This window comes from Eurosta solidaginis, chromosome 3, assembly GCF_040869045.1.
Source record: "Eurosta solidaginis isolate ZX-2024a chromosome 3, ASM4086904v1, whole genome shotgun sequence".
Taxonomy (NCBI): Eukaryota; Metazoa; Arthropoda; class Insecta; order Diptera; family Tephritidae; genus Eurosta; species Eurosta solidaginis.
Genome location: NC_090321.1, coordinates 166,417,729 through 166,443,731, shown reverse-complemented (window position 1 = coordinate 166,443,731; position 26,003 = coordinate 166,417,729). Strand labels below are relative to the sequence as shown.

The window sequence follows — 26,003 nt, the reverse complement described above, 5'->3', positions numbered from 1 at the left end:
AGGAAACCGCTTGAACGGTATTTTTCAAAATCTGTGGTTTATTTTTATTTGAAAGTGAAACAATTTAAATAAATATTTTCATTAAGTTTGAATATTGAAATAACTTACAAAAAAGTGGAAAATGATTTAAAAGGTTACACTTTTACTTTTTCTTTTATGTTCATAGGTACTATCCCTCAGTAAACCCCAAATATAGTCTTCCATCATGTTTTCATTATAATGACCTTGATAACGTTGTTCGAAGCTCAAATTGTACTGATGAAAATGTTCTCCTTGTCTTCTGAATATGCCCCATGTTGTTTTTGAATTTATCTAAATGAGTGTACAGCACATTTACTTTTAATGACATTCTGCAGCACATCGCCTTAAAATTTTTAGCATATTTTCAACTAGCTTTTCGTAGTTTTCAGCTTTGTTATTTCCAGAAACGACTGCTTTGAAACAGTTCCAACTCGCTTTTGAGTACGACTCAGCAATGTTGGAAAATTTTCATTGCCGAAAATCTGTCTGATTTGTGGACCATCAAAAACTTCTTACTTACTTAATTGGCGCTAAACCATCTAGAAGGTTATGGCCGTCCAACAAAGCGCGCAAGTCGCTACTTCGCTCCGCCAACCGGCGCCAATTGGTCACACCAAGGGAGTTTAAATCGTTTTCCACCTGGTCCGTCCAAGGGAGTGGGGGACGCCCTCTACCTCTGCTTCCATAGGTGGGTTCCGATAGAAACACTTTCTTGGCCGGAGCATCATCTTTCATTCGCGTAACATGGCCTTGCCAGCGCAGCCGCTGCGTTTTAATTCGCTGGACTATGTTGATGTTTGCATATAGATCGTACAGCTCATCATTAAATCTTCTTCGGTACTCGCCATCGCCAACTCGTAGAGGTCCATAAATCTTTCGAAGAACTTTTCTCTCGAACACTCCCAAAGCCGCTTCATCTGCTGTTGTCATGGTTCATGGTTCTGCCCCATATAGCAGGACGGGTACGATAAGTGACTTGTGGAGTATGATTTTCGTTCGCCGAGAGAGGACTTTACTTTTCAATTGCCTACCTAGTCCAAAGTAGCATTTATTGGCAAGATTGATTCTTCGCTGGATTTCAGTGCTGATGTTGTTGCTAGTGTTGATGCTGGTTCCCAAATAAACGAAGTCTTTTACTATTTCGAAATTATGGCTGCCAACAGTACCGTGGTTGCCAAAACGCGTATGCGCTGACTCTTTGCTCAATGACAGCAGGTACTTCGTTTTGTCCTCATTCACCATCAAACACATCTTTACCGCTTCTTTTTCCAGTTTGGAGTAAGCAGAACTAAAAGCGCGGGTGTTTAGGCCGATGATATCAATGTCATCATCATATGCCAGTATTTGCACGCTTTTATAGAATATTGTTCCAGTGCGGTTATATAGAAATTGCATGATAGGGGGTCACCCAGTCTGAAACCTCGTTTAGTTTCGAACGGCTCGGAGAGGTCCTTCCCAATTCTGACTGAGATGATGGTGTTGCTCAACGTCATTTTGCACAGCCGTATAAGTTTTGCGGGGAAACCAAATTCAGACATAGCGGCATATAGGCAGCTCCTTTTCGTGCTGTTGAAGGCGGCTTTAAATCGACGAAGACGTGATATGTGTCGATTCTCTTTTCACGGGTTTTTTCCAAGATTTGGCGCATTGTGAAAATCTGGTCGATGGTAGATTTACCAGGTCTGAAGCCGCACTGATAAGATCCAATCAGCCGGTACACGGTGGGATTCAATCTTTCGCACAATACACTTGAAAGGATCTTATATGCGATATTAAGATGGCTGATTCCACGATAGTTGGTGCATTTTGCAGTATTCCAGTTCTTGTGGACTGGGCAAAGAACACTTTGATTCCAATCATCGGGCATGCACTCGTCCTCCCATATTTTGCTAGGAAGCTGCTGCATGCGCCTTACCAACTCCTCTCCGCCGTACTTGATCCATCAGCGCCCACGGCCTTGTTGTTTTTCAATCTGGTTATTGCTATTCTAACTTCGTCATAATCGGGCGGGGGGGGGGGACATATATTCCATAATAATCGATTACGGGATCGGGTTCGTCATCTCTGCGCGGTGAATCGCTGCCTCCATTTAGGAGAGCAGATAAGTGTTCCCTCCATAATCTAAGTACTCTCTGGACATCAGTTACAAGGTCGCCGTTTTCGTTCCTACGGGAGTTTGCCCCAGTCTTAAAACCTTCCGTCTGTCGCCGTATTTTTTGGTAAATTTTTCGGGCGTTATTCCTGGTGGCTAGCAGCTCAAGCTCCTCGCACTCACGCCTTTCTGCTTTTGCTTTTTTCTTCCTGAAAAGGCACCTCGCTTCCCTTTTCAACTCACGATAGCGTTCACATACTCCTCTTGTTGCACTCGCTTTTATCGTAGCCCTGTAGGCAGCGTCTTTTCTTTCGGTTGCAACGCGGCATTCTTCATCGTACCAGTTGTTTTTTCGTGGCCGCCGGTACCAATTTTTTCCCGGGCGGCAGTACGAAGTGCTTTTGAGATATACTCCCGCTGCTCCTGTATTCCTTTGGGCTGAGTTGTGCTCTCAGAGAGCAGGTGTGAGAGTCGAGTTACGAAATCATTGGCAGTCTGTTGTGATTGAAGCTTTTTGACGTCTAGCTTTCCTTGTGTTTTTTGTTCCTTGGCTTTAGCCGCACTGAGGTGCGTATTTTAGCTGCAACGAAATAATGGTCCGAGTCGATGTTAGGTCCTCGGATCGTGCGCACATCAAAAACACTGGAAGCATGCCGTCCGTCTATCACAACGATCTGATTGCGATTATTTCGATCAGGAGACAGCCATGTAGCTTGATGTATCTTTTTATGCATGAACCTCGTGCTGGATATGACCATGTTTCGAGCACCGGCAAAGTCAATCAGCCTCAGTCCGTTAGGAGAAGTTTCGTTTTGTAGGCTGAACTTTCCGACTGTATGGCCAAAAACACCTTCTTTGCCCACACTGGCGTTAAAGATGCCAGGCACGACTTTTATATCATGACGGGGGTAGCGCTCGTATGTGCGTTCTAATTGTTCATAAAAAGTGTCTTTCGTCTCATCGTCTTTTTCCTCTGTCGGCGCATGGGAGCAGATGAATGATATATTAAAAAATGTTGCTTTTATTCGAATAGCGGCGAGACGCTCGTCCACAGGCGTGAACGCCAGAACTTGGCGACAAAGTCTCTCTCCCACCACGAATCCGACCCCGAAACTGCGCTTATTCGTATGGCCACTCCAATAGATGTCACAATTTTTGATCTTATTTCTTCCTTGCTTCGTCCAACGCATTTCTTGGATGGCTGTGATGTCAGATTTTGATTTGACGAGGACATCAACCAGCCGGGCATCTGCACCAATCTCATTCAGGGAGCGGACGTTCCAGGTGCATGCCCCCAATTCATTGTCATTCAAACGTTTACCATGGTCGTCATCAATAGAGAGTGTATTTATCCGAGGCTTGTTGGTATATTTCATTGGAGTATGGTTATACGTGGCGTGTCCCAAGCACAGCGCACAACCCACTCAGCGGTGGTGAAAATATTACTTGCACCTTTATATAACGAGCCGCTTGCTCCAAGACAGACGCCCGCTTGCAGCCGCACCTAGAGGTGTACAGACGCTGCTGATAGATCTCCCCGGCTAGCCCTTAAACCGACTATGTCAGAGTGGCCTAGCCAGGTTGTCGCCCTCTCACATTAGCTCACCGATAAACGGATGGTTAGCGGCTACCCAGAGGATACTTGGCCGCAAGCGACCGGCAGTAGTAAGCTGCTTGAATCGCATACAAAAGAATCGCTCTGGCCATTCCCAGGTGAATGGCGGTCAGAAGCTTTCCCAACTTTCGTGGACTTCTACATACGGCTCCACCCTCCTCCATCAAAAACACTAGCTTTAATTTTTGGCTCCGATAACTTTGGAAAACATTTTCTCAGGTACTCAAATACTTCTGAAGTTTGATCCAGTTTTTTGACAAATTGTTTCATCAACCATAATTTAATGTGAAGAGGCGGCATTAACACTTTTTCCGCTTCAATAATTGCCTCAAATTTTACGTTTTCTTTCCCTACACAAAATTCTGTTCTTACAAGCCATGACCGTTGAGTATAATGCTTAGTATCCGCTCTACTGTCCCATAAGCACAAATAACACGGATACTTTGTATATCCGCTTTGAAGTCCCATCAAAAATTCAACCATTTTAAAATCTCCAATCAGCTGCCAGTTGAACTCACGATATTTTACAGATTCAAGCAAAATTTTGACAAATTCATAATTTTCTTTAAGATGTACTGAGTGAGCAATTGGAAGAGGTGGAAATTTATTTCCGTTGTGTAATAAAACAGCTTTTGAGCTTTTTGTTGAGCTGTCAATGAATAAACGCCATTCGCTAGGAACACATGGTATGCCAATTTCTTCGAACATACCTTTCATGTCATTACAAAAACGAAGTCCATCTTATTTTGTTGAGAATGTCCCTGCAGTCAAAAGCCAAAGTAGTCAGCGAACATTCTAGTTCATTGACTAGAATTTTGTGGCGCTATTCATACTAGTTAGTGTATGAGTAGTTAACTGACTAGAATTGTGTGGCGTTCATCATACTAGTCAGCTTTTGAGTAGTTCATTGACTATAATTTTGTGGTGTGATTCATACTAGTTAGTGTATGAGTAGTTAACTGACTAGAATTTTGTGGCGTTCATCATACTAATCAGATTTTGTGTAGTTCATTGACTATAATTTTGTTGTGTGATTCATGCTAGTTAGTGTATGAGTAGTTAACTCAGTAGAATTTCATGGGATTCATCATACTAGTCAGTTTTAGAATAGTTTATTGACTATAACTTTGTGATGTTATTCATACTATTTAGTATTTGAATGATTTAATCGACTAGAATTCCCAAAGGTCCCAGACGGAATACCTATGCCGATGCCAAAGCACCTTGACCATGAGCGCATCTGAAGCCTCGCACATTTTTTCTACTTATCTTTAAAAGCACTTGCCATTCCAAAATAATGGACAATGGCAACGATAAACCCCCTACCAAAAACCGGAAACCCAACCAGTATCTACCGATATTATCCCTTTAGTCAGTAACTCATTTAAACGAAATTCTTTTCTTTTCTTTCTGGTTATCCAGACTTCCGTAAAGTGCATATCACTACTGAACTCCATTAACACTCATCATAGGACGGTGCTGGTGCTGCTTGGCCTGCCAACCATGACTGGCTCGTTCAAAAGCTTTTGATATGGTCAACTACGGCACGTTAATGGAAGACCTAGAAGGGTCTCCCCTTCCCCCAAGTCTGATCGGCAAGCATCGGTGCAATTCAGGAAAGTAACATCAAACCAGAGAATTATTATACAAGGGGTGCCACTTTTGATTAACTTCTTCATATCACCACCAGAAAGAGTCACTATCGCTTCCTACGCCGATGACTGCAAAATAATGGCCACAGGTCCAGGCGCACAGATCGATGAGCTTTGCAACAGAATAAGCTACCTCCCTGATCTCTCCAGTTTGTTCGCCTCGCGAAACCTGGCATTATCACCGACTTAATCCTCCGCGACCTTCTTTACAACATGGACGTCCTAAATGCCGACCATTGTGAACATCCACGTCGATGGCACTACGCTACCGACTGTCTTATACCCTAAAATCTTGGGAATGACGTCTTGCCGGCAACACTTATGGTAAAGACAAAGAAACGCTTTTTCACTTACAAAGCAAGTGGCCGGCATGATATGCGTCCCCGATATGGTCGCCAAGTTTAAATAAAGGGTACTCACTGGAAGAAAATGCAGGCCTTCCAAAATTCTGCCCTCAGAATCGCTACGGGCTGTCTTCCTATGTCCCCAGAACACCATCTACACTATGAGTTGAGAGTACTCCCCATTAGGGAGAGAAATAAAATGCTAACCAAACAGTTTCTCTTAATACCCACAAACTGGCCATCCAAACCGACATCTGATTAATGAGACTACACCGCCCAGTGGCCATAAAAGGCCATATCCGTAAGCATTATAAGGAAATACGGCACCTGAGAACACAGTTGTATGATGCCAAAAAGCACAAGCAGTTCCTGGATGAAATCCACAAACAGGCGTCGAACCTCTATGCCAGGAGTTGCCCGGCGAATCCGGTTCTCGAAGAAAAGTACTCAGAACTAGCAGAGGAGGAACGTGCTATCCGTAGGAAAACGTGCTATCCGTAGGAAAACGCGCGTCACTCCAGCTCAACTTCGATCTGGATACTGTAACAGGTTAAACTCTTACCTATCCAGAATCAACCCCGGCATACAAAACATATGTACCCACATGACACCAACCATCTCTTTATCTGTATTGGGGAACCACCGCCTCTAATACCCCTCTCATTATGGTGCACCCCTGTTGAAACAACAAGTTTCCTTGGACTCCCGTTAGAGGATATTGATGACAATTTATGATGGGTCGCACCTATTGAATGGGGCGAAGCACTGCTACAACAACAACTGGCTCGTTCCTTCTCCATTACATGGATAGATAATTTATTGATTGCGCTGCGACCTCCTTCACACCACCTCATCAAAGGATGAACCCTAAAAGTTCTCTTGGCTTGAGATTGCGTCACATATCAGGAGGATTTGTTCCGCTCTCCGCTGATCGATTACAAAATCGCCAAGTGATATTTCGTTCCGTTGGCTGAGTAGATTGCGTGCAAGCTTTTTGAGTGGCCGGCCAAAGTCGGCAAAGTTTAGGAACGAAACTTCAAAATCAAGGAAAACTATAAAGGAGGAGTTACTATCATTTCTTATGCCGACAGCTGCATAATAATGGAAAAAGTCCGTGGCCCCTCAATAGATAAATTAGTTTACAAAATGATTGATTATCTATCTAATTTAATATCTCTCTAGTTCAATATACATCAACTTAATTGTAATATGCATACAAAGGTATTACTATAAGGCCGCAAGACACCCTTAATACACGTCCTAAAATTTTGGAGAGGTATCAAAATACTTGTTTTGGAACGCGAATCCGAAGATAAAATCAAAGAGTTTGTGTCTATCGAAATTTATGTTATTTATTTTATTTGCTCGATGCAATAGATTAATATAACATATCAATGTAAACAAATTATTATGAAAGGCGTCTATAACTCATTAAAATTTACAAATGTATAAGATGAATATACCATTAAATTTCAAGATCATAAAAATTTACCCGTTAATTTCAGATTAAAAAAAAAAAAACAATTTATTTGAACATTATGATAATAGCAAGACTATAAACTAATATTAAAATAAATGTACGATAAATGCCCTTCGTATCCACTGTCTAAAACAATTATTTATTTAGGGCTCCATTCTATATACAAAAGGAACGTTCGTTTCGCCTCAGAGACGAAACGCCAGTATATTTGCACTATTGTAAACGATGGTAACATATCATTTGATAGTTGCTTTCGCCTTCCTGTTTGACATAAAGTAAGAAACGTAAAGTCCGAAGAATACCATTGCTAGGCGCAATCGTTTGGAGGCGAATCAATCGTTTGAACTATCGTTCGTAATACAGACTGAAGCTCTTAATTTCATTTTCTATTTTCCTTGTCATAACCTAACTCATGATGTTTCTCTATTGCAGCTATAGTTTCCCTCATCTCACCATTCCGTTTTTCCAGGGTATCTGTTGAAGCCAAAAGGCTTGCAATAGTTGAGAATCACTGGACATTTCTCGATGCAGCCGTATGCTGCAAAACTACTCGTGCCGGGAAATGCACCGGTGAGAATTTGCGAAAGCAGTGAGAACAAATTGATGTACGACTTGAGAAGACAGTCTTTGGCTATCCACCAACCGCTGCGCTTCCAGTCGTCATCAACATTACAAGGTAATTTTTCTGCCTTTCATTATTTTACTTTCTACCTTTATTTAATTATTGTATATATTTGCATAAATTCATATATATCTTTCTATATATGTAATTTATCTCTTATTTTTATGCAAATAAACAATCCTTGAATTGTCTTCTAATTCATTGTTTTTTCTTTCTTTGTGGTTCGCTGCTTGATCAACTTGTCCAACTCGTGAGTTCGTACCGGCGCTTTCTTTCGTCGCTATCCCCCCCAAACATTTGGTCCTCCGGAGCCTACGAACTCAACAAGCAACGAACAATTCGCTAAAGCATCTCTACATCTTTTCAGCCTTAGAGAGAGAAGAATAACCAAAACGAAGAAGGAAACAAAATTAACCAACAACTCATCGAGAAAATTGGAACAAAAAGGTGCGTGTAAAATAAAATATTTTGTTGAGCTACTTTATTAAGAATTTAGAGTGCATATAAATAAATATAATTTTGGTTGTTTTTATTAAATTAAATTAATTGTGGTGGAGTGAAATTTGTCGTTTTTAAAGAGTGAAAAAAGTGATAAAAGCAACAAGTGTACAAATAGGTTTACTTCGTGACATATGGACATATGTACAAATATCGAGTGATAAATACGATTGCTTTCATACATTAGACGGGCCGGCGTTTGTTTTATTTGATTCCGAAGCACCTTTCTATGTGCAAATAGATTGTGATAGATAATTTAAATAAACTTAATTTCTGCCGTAATAAGTCAATACGATCGTATTTATCTGGTTTACAACTATCGTGAGTTAAGAACCTATCTGTACAAAGTGCCTACATCCTTGAAAAATTAATAACAAGAATTTTTGTCATTTAGTGTTCGGAACAAACTCTAATAAATTTCGATTTCGTTTATTTTTTTGGTCGTTACCTTGTGCCCGACGGTTTGCTTTTTTTACTCTTTCGCCTACGTTCACTCCAACAGTGGTAGCTACATATTTGCATATACATACGTACATACATACGTCTGCTCAGTGCACAAACGATAGGCGCAAAATCAATTGCTTGTTCTTTTTGGTCAAAGTTGTCTAACTCAATATAACTCAAACGTGAGTATTGTTAGAATTTTCTAGTGATTAAAGGTCTTAAAAACATAGTAAAAACTACAGCCGTTGAAGCACCTAATTTTCTTTGTACTCTGCTATTAATTTTCCAATAAGATTCCTTAATCACAAATACTAATTTTTATTAGCTTTGTCCGATTCAAACTTTTTGATTTAGACTACTTTGACTACAAACATTTGTTAACATTGACTTCGCTTTGTTATTTGCCGCTCTCGCAATATCAGTTGCACACTAAACGACCATTTACATTGGAACGCATATCACAGTAGTAAATTTCCTGGTAGGAAAAAATTTGCATCAGCCCAGTAGTCACTTGTGGAGTAGTACTGGTTCCATTAGAACCACTTAGAGTTTTGCTTATAATTTGGTAGCGTTTATCATTCCCTTCATACGGGTCGCATTTTAAGCTCATTATCATTATAACTTACGCGGGTTTTGAGGAATATTTAGTACTTTTTTTCAATCTGAATTTTCATTGAACGTAAATCATTCTACTTCGAAGTGCAAAGATGGCTTTGAACTTTTTCACCAGATGCTCAGATCAGGTCGTCAGATTCAACGCAGAATACTATGAATCAACGTTAAAAGAGCATCCAGTAGCTTCCCTAGACATTTTAAAAGCAGAAGTATTGGACATTTGGTCCAGAACAAAGGAAGCGTACGAAAAATGTTTATACTCGCTGACTGATCAGGACGAGTTAGAAGCTGTAAAAGCCAAACAATCTGCAACCTTTAAGGATTATATGTCTGGTTCAGCACGCATTACTGAATGCATTCAGAAAGCAACCGTCGTACCTATCCAGGCACCTTCCCAGACCCTTGCCCAAGTAGCCAACTACTCGAATAGTTTACGCTTACCGCCATGTGACACAGACATTTTCCATGGGGACTATGTGTCGGGATCTTTTTACCGCGATTTATATAAATAACGGGCGACTCAGTGACGTTGAAAAACTGTTTCATCTTCTTAAAAAGACAAGTGGCGAAGCAAATGAAATCGTCAGCAAAGCCCCACTAACCAATCAGGGTTTTAATATGGCATGGTCCAATTTAAAAGCGGCGTATGAAAATAAGCGGGTGTTAATTAATAGCCACTTGAAGGTGCTCTTCTCGCTTCCAGTCATTCGGACTGAAAGCGCTTCAGCTCTAAAAGAGCTACAGCGGAGCATTAATGGATGCTTGTCCGCGATGAAAATGCACGAGGTCAACATTGAAAATTGGGATCCAATCCTTATTTTCATATGTTCCAACCATCTCCCAGAAACCACACTTGCCCATTGGGAACAATCTTTAGTAGACAAAACGGCTATACCGAAGTGGAGTCAAATGGATTCCTTCCTCACCATGCGATATAGGACTTTGGAATCGATAGTGGATGTGAAGTGTTCAGCGTCTTCAACGAACCAACAACAAAAAATTTCGTCACAGTCACATAATCCAGCAAATCCAAAGAAGGTGGCACTCGCAACTAAAGTCACCTCATCAAATTGTATATTATGTCCTAAGCAACAACATCTTCTACGACTTTGTACCAAATTTTTAGCCCTAGTCGTGAATGACAGGTTTGCGCAAGTTAAAAAGCATAATTGCTGCCTCAATTGTCTGGGAAAAGGCCACTCATTAAAGGACTGTAAAAGTTCATACTCGTGTTCCAAGTGCAAAAGTAGACACCATACTCTTCTGCACAGAGTCCCTTCTAACATCCAACCTTCCAAAGACTCCACCGTAGCAACTGCTTCACAAGCATTCCACACCAATCTATAGTCCACACCATCCAATAGAAACTCATCTCCAGATGAAGAAACCTTGAAATCGTCAAGCTTATCCTCAGCTCTTCTCGGAACCGCAATGGTTCACATTTGTCACTTGGGGTCAACATATGTCGCTCGGGCATTGATTGACTCAGCTGCGGAAGCATCCTTCATTTCGGAGCGACTTCGCAAGCTTCTAAAGCTTCCATGCTCAAAAACAAACGCGGTTATTTCGGGACTAAATCAAAAAGTTTGTAATAATTCCTCGAAGAGTTGTTCCTTCATTTTGGGCTCACCCCGTGACCCAAATCTTTTGATAGAAGCCACCGCGTATGTTTTACCAAAGATCACTGGCAACTTACCCTCAACTTCAATAAACGAAGAGATTTTAGAACAAATCCCCAAAGTAACCTTGGCAGATCCGAATTTCCTACAAAGCAGTCCGGTAGACGTTCTCATAGGAGGTCACTTGTATCCCAAAGTCATGTTAGATGGGGTAAAGCGCAATGTCCATAAAAATTTACTGTCCCAAGAGACCGTGTTTGGGTGGATCATCACCGGAGCATCTTCCACTGCACACGTCTCTTGCTTTGCCACCAAAGTCTCAATGGGAGAGGACATACCACTAAATAACCAATTGCGTAAGTTTTGGGAATTAGAGGAAGTTCCTAAAAGAAACCTTCAAACGGCAGAGGATTCATTTTGTGAGGAGCTATACGCAAAGACCACCATACGGAACGCGGAGGGGAGATACATAGTGTCACTGCCCTTCAAACAGTTTTATCCTACGGATCTGAAGTTAGGGGTATCTCGACCCATCGCGCTACGCCAGTTTTATAGCAATGAATCTAGATTATTAAAGAATCCTTCTTTAAAGGTAGAATACGACAAGGTGGTCAAGGAATACTTGGAACTAGACCACATGGAACAAGTCGATTCTCCCACCTTTGAACATTCTCCTAGTCATTTCTATCTCCCACATCACGCGGTATTAAAGCCTGAAAGCACTTCAACGAAGTTGCGAGTAGTCTTTGATGCTTCTAGCAAAACATCCAATGGAGTGTCATTAAATGATATTCTGCATGTAGGTCCCGCTCTTCAAGCGGATTTAACACTTTTAATCATTCGATGGAGAATGTATAAGTTCGTTCTCAACAGTGATATACAGAAGATGTATCGTCAGATTCTGATAAATCCAGCGCATAGGCCTTATCAAAGAATCCTTTTTAGAGAGGATCCACAAGGTAACATAAGGGACTTTCAATTAAAAACGGTAATCTTTGGGGTCAATTGCGCGCCTTACTTAGCAATTAGGACGCTTCACCAGCTGGCCCAGGATAACCAAGATTCTCATCCATTAGCAGCTCAAATCCTTCGAAAGTCTATGTATGTAGACGATGTACTAGCAGGCTTTCATGACGTATCTACAGCGCTGAGAGCACGAAATGAGCTAATTGAAACACTAGGTAGTGCAGGTTTGTCTCTAAGAAAGTGGTCGTCAAATTCAAGGGAAACTTTGATAGATCTTCCCCGAGACCATTTATTAGATAAAGATTTCTTAGAATTAGAGGAAACTAGCACTACAAAAGCTTTAGGTATACGATGGAATGCTAAGTCAGATCAGTTTTTCTTCCAAGTTCATACCCCTCCTATGAAAGACAACTATACCAAGCGTGAAGCGCTCTCGATCATAGCAAAGCTTTTTGATCCAGCCGGTTGGCTAGCACCAGTAGTAGTATTAGCAAAGATAGTCATGCAGCAAATTTGGTCAGATGGTACCTTGTGGGATCAGCCTTTAAAGCTTCAAACTCTTTCCCATTGGAAAACCTTTTTGGAAAACTATAGATATGTCGAGGAGATACAAATTCCACGATGGGTGGAATACAACGAAAAATCGCCCTTCCAAATTCATGCCTTTTGCGATGCCTCGGAAAAGGCATACGCGGGGGTGATATACTTGAGAGTGGAAACCGCAAACATCACTTCTTCTCACCTTTTATTTGCAAAAACCAAAGTTGCACCAATCAAAACGATTTCTCTACCTCGATTGAAGCTATGTGGTGCTCTTCTCATCGCCGAAATGCTTCAAACTCTCCTCAGCGAACTTCCATTTAAACCGGAAAATATCTTCTGTTGGACAGATTCAACTATCGTGCTAGCATGGCTTAAAAAGCGACCTAGCTCTTGGACCACCTTTGTCGCTAATCGAGTGGCAAAGATACAGGAACTAGTCGAGGTTGATCATTGGAATCATGTGGACTCAAAGGAGAATCCTGCAGATCTTGGTAGCAGAGGAGCCTACCCCGTGGACTTGCGAGAAAATCAGCAATGGTGGCACGGCCCTTCGTGGCTGATAAAGGATGCGGGGCAATGGCCATCGTACTATCCTGAAACCGAGGACTTAACCCTCGAAGCGAGGGGAGTGAAGGCGCACACTTCAGTCGTATCCAAATATGAGGACCTTCTCGCAAGGTTTTCTTCGTTTCCGCGAGCACTTCGGTTGCTTTCCTACGTCATGAGATTTTACCATCGGACTTGTACACACACGCGTCGGTTCCATGTGTATCCATCTCTTATCATCTCGGGAGAGGAAATCTCAAAAACGCGTAGACGGCTAATTATTCTTGCTCAGATGAATTGTTTCCCAGAAGAGCATCGCAATCTAACGTCCAAAATTCCTATGAGCTCGAAAAGTAAAATTTTGACCTTGAATCCATTTTTTGACAGTCAGGGTGTAATACGAGTCAACGGCCGGTTAGCAAACTCGCCGACCATACCCTACAACAAAAAACATCCAATTCTACTTCCGTACAACTGTTCGTTTTCCAAATTGCTAGTTTACTTTCTACATTGCATTTCCCTTCACGGAGGCAATCAACTGACACTACGGTTACTTCGTCAGCAGTATTGGATTCCGTAAGCCAAAAATCTAATCAGGACTACGATTCATCATCGCAAACCTTGCGTTCTGCATAGACAACGAGACCAAAGTCAAATCATGGCTGCTCTTCCAGAGGAAAGGACAACTCTCACCAGGCCGTTCGAAAACACTGGGGTCGATTTTGCGGGTCCATTCGACATTAAGACGTATTCCGGACGATCGTATAAGGTGACCAAAGGATATGTGTGCATTTTCATTTGCTTTTCTACAAAAGCAATTCATTTGGAAGCGGCCAGTGATCTCTCCACAGAAGCCTTTCTCCGGGCCTTTTCTAGGTTCACTTCCCGCAGAAGTTGTCCAAAAAATATCTTTTCGGATAATGGGACAAACTTCGTTGGTGCGTCAACCAGCCTTAAAAAGGATTTTAAGCAATTTTTAACCTCATCTCAGGAATCCTTGTGTAACCTCTATAGTCATCAAGAGGTGTCGTGGTACTTTATACCGGCGGGCGCTCCTCACATGGGTGGGCTATGGGAAGCTGGGGTTAAAAGTTTTAAATTCCATTTCCGAAGAGTCGCTGCGTCTCAGAAATTCACATTCGAAGAGTTCCAAACTCTGTTATGTCGCATAGAAGCTTGCCTTAACTCTCGACCACTATCGCCAAATTCCACTGAAGTATCGGACTCTGCCGCCTTAACACCTGGTCATTTTCTCACGGGAGGTCCCATCCTCTCGCCCGCAGAACCATCCATTGAAGCCAATCCCACATCGCTAATTAATCGGTGGCAGAAGTTAAAAGCTTTGAGCCAACAGCATGCCCTTCGATGGAAGGAGGAATACTTAAAAGAACTCCACAAACGTTATAAGTGGAAGTTCCCCAAGAGAGATATCGCGATTGATGATTTAGTAGTTGTACGTCACGAAAATATACCACCCAATGAATGGCGCTTGGGCCGGGTTACTAAGGTCTACCAAGGCACCGATAAAAGAATTCGCGTCGCCGACATTCGCACCCAAAAGGGAATGATAACGCGACACATCGGGAAGTTAGTAGTCTTACCCAATTAACTTTTATGTATATTCTATTTCTCTCACTTTAGCATCATGGAATTGGCACGTTTAAATGAATCGACAACCTCCACGGCACGCGCCTCATCGCCCCCAGCGCCAACTGCACCGAAAAAAGCCATCCAACCCCCATCAAAATCGGACGGCCGATTCAAATGGAGAGTTTGCCACCGCGCGCATCCACTGCGGTACTGTAAGAAGTTTCTGCAAGCGAACCATGAACGTCGTTTAAGACTCGTACTATTGCATCGCTACTGTTCGCGCTGTCTAGCACACTCACATGGGGCCAAAAATTGCCAAAGTAATGGAACGTGCCAGTACTGCCATGACACTCACCACACGCTCTTACACTCCAAAACTCCTCTATACCTCCAAAAAGAGGGAACCATCACTGTATTGCCAACCGTCGCGGTATACTTACATGTGGGGCAGCGGAGGGTTTTGACCCGAGGCCTGCTCGATCCGTGCTCGCAGACGAGTAAAGTTTGTGGGTCATTAGTCAAGCGTCTCAGCTTGCGAACCTTACCGGTGGCAACCACCGAAATGTGCGAGTTGCACGTCAGCTCGTCTAATGACCCATACGTGCAGTTCTCGTTTGCTGCTAGGGTCGTCGCGGAGGTCGGGTTGAAAACCCCTGTCCGCCACCTCAGCCAAACGACGCGAGACAAATTCGTTAACCTGCTATTAGCCGATCCGAACTTTCATACCTCGTCCGCGGTAGCCGTAATCTTCGGCGGCGATGTACATAATAAAATAATGCGTACCGAGAGCATAGCGTATTCTGGCTATCCTACTGCCCAGAACTCAATATTCGGTTGGGTCCTTTCTGGCCCATGTGCCCTTTAAGACACATCTACCCCCTACTGGGTACCGTTTACAAATTTACGAAGGCGCCTCCTTACTGAGGACTAGATGTAAGAATATACTATAACATATTGAATTCCTAAAACATACGTAGTTATACACATATATAAATAAAAGCTCAACAATTTATTTCCTTTACACGCATGTTTGAATTTATAGAGTTAAGCATTATATTGTAAATTGAGAGCTACTACATTTAGAACGAATCTTGTACATACATAGATTACCAACGTTTATCTCCAAGTCATTTGCAATTCCTCAGTATTGCAAGGCTGGCGGCAATGTTGAAGCCAAAAGGCTTGCAATAGTTGGGAATCACTGGACATTTCTCGATGCAGCCGTATGCTGCAAAACTACTGGTGCCGGGAAATGCACCGGTGAGAATTTGCGAAAGCAGTGAGAACAAATTGATGTACGACTTGAGAAGACAGTCTTTGGCTATCCACCAACCGCTGCGCTTCCAGTCGTCATCAACATTACAAGGTAATTTTTCTGCCTTTCATTATTTTACTTTCTACCTTTATTTAATTATTGTATATATTTGCATAAATTCATATATATCCTTCTATATATGTAATTTATCTCTTATTTTTATGCAAATAAACAATCCTTGAATTGTCTTCTAATTCATTGTTTTTTCTTTCTTTGTGGTTCGCTGCTTGATCAACTTGTCCAACTCGTGAGTTCGTACCGGCGCTTTCTTTCGTCGCTATCCCCCCCCAAACAGTATCCTTCATACGAGTTTTGATCTTTGTCAGTGAAACATCATATTCTGTTTTAAGTCGATCATATTCTCGCAACATATGTATGTGTTTCTTTATCTTCAGCGTAACGCTTATAATTCGCTGCTGTATCGTTTGCTGAATTGTATTTCTTTTGCCATGCTGTCAACGCCTTTCGGTGCGCTCGCTTCAAAGTTTGTACCTTATCTTTCCATTCACTCTCTATAGCATCGACATGTTTACTTTTCTCCTCCCATTGCATCATTACAGCTTTCATCGATTGACGTTAGGCTTCGATTTGCGTTTGCCATTCTTCTAATTCTTTAAATAGTTGAACAGCATGTTGATTTTTTGCTAATAATTCATCACGACATTTATGCAATATGGCATTTTCAATCATCGCATGCGCTTCAGCATCTTTTTTGTTTAGTACTTCTGCGATATGTTCACGTTCAGCTAGAATAGCTTGCTTTAATAGCTCCACTTCGGTTTGTCGCTGTTGTAGGACTTTACGCACAAGTTCATATCCACGTTGTAAACAAATATTTTTCTCTTCAGTTTAAGTTTTATTTAAAAACGTTTAATTTCAATGGCAAATAACTTGGACATTTCATCGCGTACACGCGCTTCAATTTGCTTTATCTCAGTTGTGTGCAAGTGCTTATTTTCTTGCCCATTACTGTTGTCAGCATCATTGGCAGCCTGTTGCTTTGGTGACTACTTTGACTTTTGATGTACTCTTCGAATCGTGCAGCTTTGGCTTTGAACTCGCGTATAAGCGTTTCTTGTTCTTCGATTACCTTTAACTTCTCATTTAGCTCTACAATTAAAGCTTTAGATTTAATGCGTAAGACCGTCAATTTCCTTTTTATAAATTGAATTGGCATTACTCTATTTTAGATTTTGTAATTCAATTCGTTGAAGAATTGCTATTTTCTAGCCTGTTGAAGATTGGCTATTTTTTCTTTATATATATGTAAATGTCAACGATGACAAAAGATGGTCGATAAACGAAACTATCGATTTTGATATAGCGATATAAGCATTATGGAATTATAGAAGGTGGCGCATTGCGCATGTAAACATTATTTCAGCTGATTTTTAAGGGCAATTATTACGTCATTTGCCTTAAGCGCTTGTTTTTCTCTCTTTCATTCGCTTAAGTAGGGAACTGTGACGTAGATGCGCAGAACGAAGCAATTTTGAACTTGTGAATGCGCAATCTGGGTAGGTTATTTGTGCGATTAAGCATTTCTAAAGCTAAGAGCACACTGAGCTGCACTACACTGCACTACAAAATATTATTTGCATGTATTCTTATGGAGCAATTCACACCTAGCGGCAGTAGCACTGCGCGGCGCGGCCATGAGCAGCATTGTTGATCAAATAGGCAAAAAAGTGAAGCGCCGCTTAGTATGCACGCACTTTAAATCTTACGCGCTGCCTTATATTACCCATAACCATTAAGTTTTGGGTTCACGTAAAAGTATACTGTTCAAAATTTTAAGAATACGACTGTGTGTAAATTAGTTCCAGTTCAGTGAACAAAATTTGATGTTCAAAAATTTGTATAGAAATTTCATTTAAAAGGCGATTGTAATTTTTATGCATGGATTCAAATTGAATAGTGAAAACGGTACAGATATGTCGTCAATAAAAGTAAAGGCGGACTTACTTTCGCGACATATAGCGGCAACGGCGCTACACTTTTTGGACTTTGCCCATAAGAATACATGCAAAGAATATTTTGCCGCGTAATGTAGTGCAGCCAAATCTGTGCTTGTATTAAAGCAGCAAGACGTTTCATAGTTCAAAATCAACGCAGAAATGCGATCCATGTGAATTTTTTGCTCGCGTTGCTTTGCTTTGTGCCTTTGCTGCTATATTCAACCTATCATCGATTTGCTATCTGTCGTTACCGCATTGGTGGTTTTATATGTAAAGCTTTATATATTATTTGGAAAACAAAATATTATGGCTATTCAATAAAAAGTTCGTTATAGTTGTAATATAACAACAGCTGTTTTAAGAAAAACATAACACGAGCACGGACGATCATATCAGCCGACTACATATTTTCGATCTATCGGTGGTAATCGCAATAATCGATAAACGGCTTGCGTATACACATCTAACTTTTTCAATATACATTCCAAATTATCAAGCGTGTACGGAAAAATGGAAAAATTTTGCTCGTGCCTTATAAAAATAATATAAAATAAAAAATAAAACTAAAAATATAAATTTTGTTGTGTTTTGCGATTTTGGTAAGTTGAAAATTGCATGTAACAATGAGTAGCAAACGTAATATGAGAAGACTTTTCAAGAAGCAAAGGGAAATGTATGCTAGGACTTTGTTTTGACCAGTTTCTAGTAATGATGAAGCAGGGCCATCAAAATCCTCTGTGGAGGAATGCGGCACTAGCATAAGTGGAGTTGGCGATATAGGGAGTTTGCCTACTAAGTACGAATGTGAGGAAAGTGATTGTTCTGATGGAGCTATTAATGTAGATAGTGGAAATTCTGTTATAGGCAAACTGCAGCGTTCCTTTAAGGAAAAAATCCTGGAATGGTTTACTACTTTTAGACCACCACGTAGAGCATTTGAGAGCCTTCTTAGTATTTTACAAGAAGAGACTCTAGATGTACCAAGAAGCGCCGAAACACTCTATGCCAAAAGAAGAGAAATCGCAGTTACTAAATCCATTCCACCAGGACTCTATTGCCATGTTGGTTTGAGCAAGCAATTGGAGAAAATTGCATACATATTTAAAGAAATTGACACTGTTTATATAGACATCAACATTGATGGGTTGCCATTATTCAGAAGTTCTCGCATTCAATTGTGGCCAATATTGGTGCGGCTAGTTGATTTTAGTTCAGTTTGTATTTTTCCCGTCGGTATATATGTTGGAAATAAAAATCCAAGCGATGTCTCGGAATTTTTAAATCCTTTTGTTACGGAAATGGAGAATATCTTGGAAAATGGCATTGAACTAGGTGACAAATTGTTAAAAGTTCTGATAAGGTCAATTGTATGTGATGCTTCCGCGAAAGCGTTTGTTTGTGGTACACCTTATCATTCAGCTTCTCATGGTTGCAGCAAGTGTACGCAAATCGGGGTAAAGGTATACCATGTAATGGTATATTCTTCTGTGTCTGGAAATTTGGTAACTGACAATGACTTTTTAACCAGAAGATACCAAACATATCATGAACAGAAATTTAGGAATTCAAAGACTCCACTAGAAAAAATGGGTGTAAAAATGATAAGCCAAGTAGATATAGATAGTATGCATTTGGTGGATTTGGGGATAATGCGAAACTTTTTAAAAAGAATTATACAAGACGATATAAATATAAAAGTTGAAAAGCTTAAAAAGAAACGTATGTCACAATTTTTAGTCTCTCTAGCACCGTTTATAATTAAGGAATTCGCCCGTAAGCCCAGATCGTTCGATGAAATCTCAAATTGGAAGGCAACTGAGTTTCGCCAATTTCTGTTATATACAGGGTCCTTATTCTGAAAGACAATGTTTATGGTGACTTACATTATCAATTTTTGCTTCTATTCTGTGCGTATAGGATGCTCCTTTGTCCCAAATCATATTTAGATAATTTGCGAATTGCAAAAAATATGTTATCTTTATTTGTTGAAAATTTCTCAACTATATTCGGGGATTCCAGTGTTACTCATAACGTTCATCATTTACTACATCTAACGGAGAGTGTTGAATCAATTGGTCTGTTATCAAGTTTTTCAGCTTACGATTTCGAAAATTATTTGCAAACATTAAAAAAGTATATCAAAAAGCCAACTCAAATTCTTCCACAAATAATAAATCGAGTCAGTCATGAAACGTTGCTAACAAAGGAAAAGCATCAGAGCTTTAAAACTTTGAGGGGCAGAGGTTTGTGTTATTTTTTCCAGGATTGTGTCTTTTCTTCTAAAAAGCCAGATAGCTTCTGCCTTATTAAACCATTCAAACCAATAGAAATTACAGGGTTTTCGGAAGACAGACGTTTTATAATAGGGAAAGAGTTTGCAAATTTGAGAAGTTTCTTTTTAGAACCAATTGACTCCATGTCCCTTCGTATTTGCGTGGGCGTTTTCTCACTCACAGACGAGGAAACCCAATTTCCTATTGAAGAAATATAATGTAAACTAGTAGGTCTCCCTCATATTGATAGCATATTATTGCTGCCATTATTATATGGCACTTTTTAACTCAATTTGAATTGAAAACATTAGGGAAATTAATAATTTGTTTTGTTTGTTGGTGCGAAATCATATGCAACAAAATATTAATTTCCCTACTTATTAAATAAATTAACATATATCTAGTGAATTTAAACAATAAATATAAACCAACCATGCCGAAAGATATAAAGCGCGTATCCTTCACCAACGTAGAGAACGTACCATCATCCTCTTGTAAGTTCCATCACATATACATCTGCATAAGTTATCATAAACTCGGGTTTTTTTTCTTTTCCAGAGTTGCAGAGTGTGCAGGTTGCAAGGCGTTGGATGCGAAGATAACAAATTTGCAAGGTAAGTTATTTAATGGGTATAGTAGTCACAGTTTTAGGCGATTTGTCGCTCCCCCGGCAAATACATGCACTTAACCGTCAGCTCACGATGATGCATACAAAATCTTATGTGTAGGGCCTATAAATTTCAGTCCAAGGGTTAAATTAATGCACCATCGGTAATATGCGTTCTCTAACTACTCCCCTGTCATATCGAAAAATTATGTAAACAAATCTGTTTATATTTTGAGAAGTTCTGGATAACATAAATCGTCAACTTTCGCTTAACCAGGTATTTTAAGGGATTTACAGCCATCCCTTGACTTTAATAAAAAAGGAAAATTATTGTGCTACGGATTTTTACTTTGCAACATGCGTTAGCTGCTTAGGCACGTCTAAAGATTGCCAATATATTACCCTTTTACGTTTGTTAACCCGGCGCTTTAACTAGAGGCAAGAGGAATTAAAAAAATTACCATGGTTGAGTTCGATACCGGTTTGGGGACCAAAACTAAATGCGCGCAGAACACCTTTTTGCATTAGTGTGTGTGTGTGTACAAACAACAAACATAAAAAAAAACGGTAGTAGTCTAGTTGAGGGGTCGACTGCTAATACGCTACCAAAAATATCGAGAGAGGTGTCAAAAGACGCGTATTAATCTCGAGAACAATTATCTGATGGCGGAAAAGAAAAATTTTATCTGTGTCCGGAGATATTTGCAGTTGAAGTTGGCGATTTTCATGTGGTTGTTGTTGTGTTTGTACCCACAAAAAAAATTGTGCATCACCGTGGCGGTAGCCACGGTTATACCACACACCCGGACTTGGCATGGCGTAGCCCAGGGTTATTTTTTATAAGCGCGGCCGAAGGCCGCCAACTCAGAAAGGCGTTCTGCGAAAAAATACTATGGATCCCATCCCCGGTTTCGGAGGTACCCACGGGTCTTTTTTCGGTTTTTCGTTAATATCTTTTGAACGAGTTAATATTTTTATTACCGCGTTCGCCTATTAATACTGATGCCAAGACGTCTCAATATTTTTGGTAGCGTATTAGCAGTCGCCCCTCAACTAGACTATTATCAAAAAAACAACCACATGAAAATTGGAACCGATTTCTTGCTTATATCTGTTGGACAGAAATAAAGATTTTAATTTTCGCTTCGGGATTCTAAAAACGGAGGTCGAGGCGCGTCTTTTGATACCACCTTTGATAAAAATTAGGTGGTGCACCGTTTTGTGAAACGTTACCCTGTTTATATATAAATAAGCCACACTCAGATTTTCACCGTGTGGCCCATTTAAATTAAATATACATCAATTTGTTAGAAAAATTGATTCAGTGCATAGGGGGTAATTTTGATATGTATGGAGCGTGGCATCTGATATATATACCAACAATACCCGGGCAATGATACTTGGCAAGCAGATGCCTAATATCAATTTTATATCAGTGGAAAAAAGTGGTAAGAATTGGAAAGGAGGGTGTGGTTCTTTCAATGTCACATATCCTTAACAGATTAAGTCACGTTACATAAACTTGGCATATCTGATATTGTTAAATTCATAGCTTTAAGGAGAAGTGGGGTAAATGGGAATGACGGTCGTGACATCCCCCATACAATATAAATCTAAATCAAATCAATATACTTATTTTCAACACAAAAACAGCATATGTTGGAAAGTTCCAAAACTCTAAGAGATATCAGCAAAAAAATTTAAATTTGTGTGGTTGTTGAAATTTTGCTGATTTCAATGCATATTCCATTAGTGCGCCATTTACGATTCAGGGTAATAAAAGAATTTTTGTTAAAAGTCTACACCTTTTCCAGTCAAGTTCAGAAAATTACAATAGAAGATCAGAAATTCCAAATTAAACTCAGAAAGTTACAATTTAAGTTCAGAAAATTTAAATTCAAGTTCAGAAAGTTATAAGTAGGGTGTTCTTTCTCAAAAGTTATTACAATTTTTCCTGTTTGCTTGCAATTGACTCAATTTTAGGGCAGGACAAAGTTTGCCAGGATGCAAATTTTTTATAAAAAAAATTTCATTGGCATAGCTAAAAGCTCTACATGAATGCAAGATCTATTTGGTAATTTGTGTTTTTTTTTTTTTACTTTCAGAAACCGTCGGAAACCTGAAGGAGACCATTTTGTGTAAGAATGTTAAATATATTTCTATATACATATTACATTTACCTTGATTCAACTTTGTTTTCTTTAGCTTTTATGTCTTCTCAAAATGCTGCAGTGATGACTGGACTTGCAGACAAAAGTGGTTATGAGCAAGTTAGTTGAAAAAGAAGCTGTAGCGTGCTCAGTAAAATCTTGCTTTCCTCTGTCGTGTGCAGAGGATTTGTTTAAGATTGATGAAAAGGTTGTACCTGAGAATCGGAGTTTGTTTGTAAGTATTTTTTCCAACAGTGAAAATTATAAATAATCAATTGGGTTTGAGGAACTGTAGGTCGAATTTTCATCATTTACGTTTTCTAAAATCGGGTTAATTTTTTCAGAAAGGGAACTCCGCCTACCACATGGAAGGTCCTGGGTTCAAGTCCCGAGAAAAATCCCAAACATTTAGAAATATATTTTTTCAATTAGAAGAAAGTATTTCTCGGCAGTGATTTGGCAAACACTAAGCGTGTATTTGTGCATGAAAAGCTTCTCAGTGAAAATTGATCTACCTTGCAGATGACTTTCAGAATCGCCGTAAGCCTTTTAGTTCGCGTTTCGCCAATTTCTGAGAAAAACCAAAAAAGCGCTATGCAAATTGAAAGAGAAGTTCGGCCTAAACCTCGTCGTAGGTTCATCACGCCAAGTATTAATTTTACTCAATTTCAAAAACTTAAACTAATTGTTAGTACGATAAGCGCTCTTGGCTGAGAATATGGAGTTTGGTTACACCCGATCTTAGAATAATTTTTAAATTTTTAAATAAAAAATTAAAAACGAATAGGTGGAAAATTTTTCAAATTGATAGTAATTGGTGAATCGGATTAATGACATACGTAAACTAATGATCACGCCTACTTATTAAATCCACATTGTATTATCATTTTCACAAATAGTTTGACAGATTCATATTTATCGTTGGCGTAAAATCGGTTACGTCATTGCAGAACAAATACGGACCCAGGAAAAACATTTCAAAAACTATTTTCCATAACCTTTTGCTGTTTTTCTTCATTGTACTTTCCTCTGGACAGTAAACATTTGTTTTAAAATTTTTTTAATTACTTATCGGTAGCTCAATTCATAAAGTCCCTAACCAACAAATACAAGATATGTGAAAAATTCTTCTTAAAAACAATTTTTGGTTATGGACTTTGTGAATGGAGCTAAAGCTATGTTGTGCTTGGAACGATTTTGTATCATACATGGTCTATAATAATAATCATTTTCACTTTCACAGATTTCAACAGGAACTTGCTGCAAAATTCGGTTAAGAAAAACGTTGAAAAAGTCCTCAGCAGTGCAGTCATAATGGACTACAATGTTGACGGGACGCATGGGAAGAAGGGCCTTAAAGACCAATCAAAGTTTTATTCAGTTTTCTTGGGTAACATCCGTAAAAAGTATTAAATTTACATAATCTTGATATTTTATTATTTCGCAGAATTTATTATAAGCCTGACTTCCAATGATGAACCGGAAGAACAACTTAGAAAAGCAATGCAGTTGCACAAGAAGCGGGTTTTTCAAAAAAAAAAAAAAGGCGGCATGGCGAAGGCAGTAAAAACATTGCCAGAAAGTCTGGAGTAAACTGTTTTTCACTTTTTCAGTTTTAGTTGGGAAAGTTGCAATTGAAGTTCAAAAACTCGGACTATAATTTTCTAAACTTCAATTTAAAATTCTGAATTTCAACTGTAAGTTTCTAAACTAAAACTAAAAAAGGTGTAGCTCTTTAATTACATAAGAATGATGAAACCTTGAAGGTTAATTTTTGAAAATAATTTAAGTATAGTTAGAAAATTTTGAATTATAATTTTTTAGTTTTTGTATACAAGTAATTTTAATTTACATTAGTTCCTAAGTTTATATATTGTGAAGTGATATATATGAAGTGATATCTATACATAAATACTTTTATAATTTAATTAAATTAATCAAAAATGCATTTTTACTAGTTTGGTAATTTTGAATTATACTTTTAAGTTTTTATATACGTAGTTATATGAATTTTTATTAAAATCTATTCCAAAGTATTATGTATTTAAGTGATACATTTTAAAGTGATATATGTGTATATATACATACTTTTTATATATATGCAATATAATGAATAAAATGAATTTGAGCAAATTTAACAATTTTCAAGTAATTTTTCAACCCGACTAGAACTAATATATTAACTAGTAGGATGGTGATCCAAATATCGACTAGTATGTCAACTGGTATTACAATGATGCATAGAATGAGTAGTATGCCAACTGGTATGTTGATGTTGAATACACTGACTAGTATGTCAATTGGTATGATATTGGTGTATATAATTACTAGTATATCATCTGGTATAATGCTGGCGAAAAGGCTGACTAGTGTGTCAATTGGTATGACCCTGATGGGTATGCTGACTAGTATGTCATCTGGTATGATGTTGGTGTATATAATGACTAATATATCAAGTGGTATGATGTTGGTATATATAATGACTAGTTTGTCAATTGGTATGATGCTGATGCAGATGCAATTGATATTTCGTAGGACATCGCCGAGTTAAAAATACCAGTTGCTAATATGGAAAAAAGACAGAACTCATACTAGTTGGAATTTTTGGCAAACTAGTATTCTTCTAGTATACAACTAGTTGGTTTGACTGCAGGGGCCTCATGCCTAGTCCGCTACTATCTAAGAGGTGAGCCACTTCCCTGCGATAATTTTTTCGGTGGCTCTGGTACTGGTGGTGTCAGATCGTGTGCGACTGGAGCAGAAGAAGTTTCAAGATCAGGATGTTCGATAGGTTTTGCATTTTTACCTCTGAGTCTTTTACTCGTATTCACAATGCAAATGTAGCAGTCTTTAACGTGGTCTTTTGGTTCTCGTCAGATTATTGGTATTGCAAATTTCATAGATCTTTTCTCACCTCTTTCTTTACCAACCTAAAATATAGAAAGAGAAATCAATATGTCTACTTTATTTAATTTACTATTTAGGTAAAATTTGCTTACCTACCAAACATCTTTTACAATAACTACAAGCAATATATGGAGCCCATGTCTTGT

The 26,003-nt window shown here is 39.2% G+C and overlaps 2 long non-coding RNA genes across 3 annotated transcripts; both read left to right on the top strand.

The window, feature by feature from the left end:
- Window positions 1-8,148: 8,148 nt before the first annotated feature.
- On the top strand, window positions 8,149-16,156 carry LOC137244580 (uncharacterized). The gene is made up of 2 exons (XR_010951117.1): window positions 8,149-8,273; window positions 14,699-16,156. It is a non-coding gene; the product is annotated as an uncharacterized lncRNA (long non-coding RNA).
- A 2,257-nt stretch (window positions 16,157-18,413) lies between these two features.
- On the top strand, window positions 18,414-24,892 carry LOC137246756 (uncharacterized). Of its 2 annotated transcripts, XR_010951690.1 has the most exons (7): window positions 18,414-18,519; window positions 20,598-20,687; window positions 20,752-20,807; window positions 22,906-22,938; window positions 23,006-23,185; window positions 24,194-24,340; window positions 24,398-24,892. It is a non-coding gene; the product is annotated as an uncharacterized lncRNA (long non-coding RNA). The 2 variants fall into 2 exon arrangements; XR_010951689.1 differs by lacking the exons at window positions 18,414-18,519; window positions 20,598-20,687; window positions 20,752-20,807 and adding an exon at window positions 20,974-21,077 and having other exon boundaries at window positions 24,398-24,888.
- The last annotated feature ends 1,111 nt before the right edge of the window (window positions 24,893-26,003 follow it).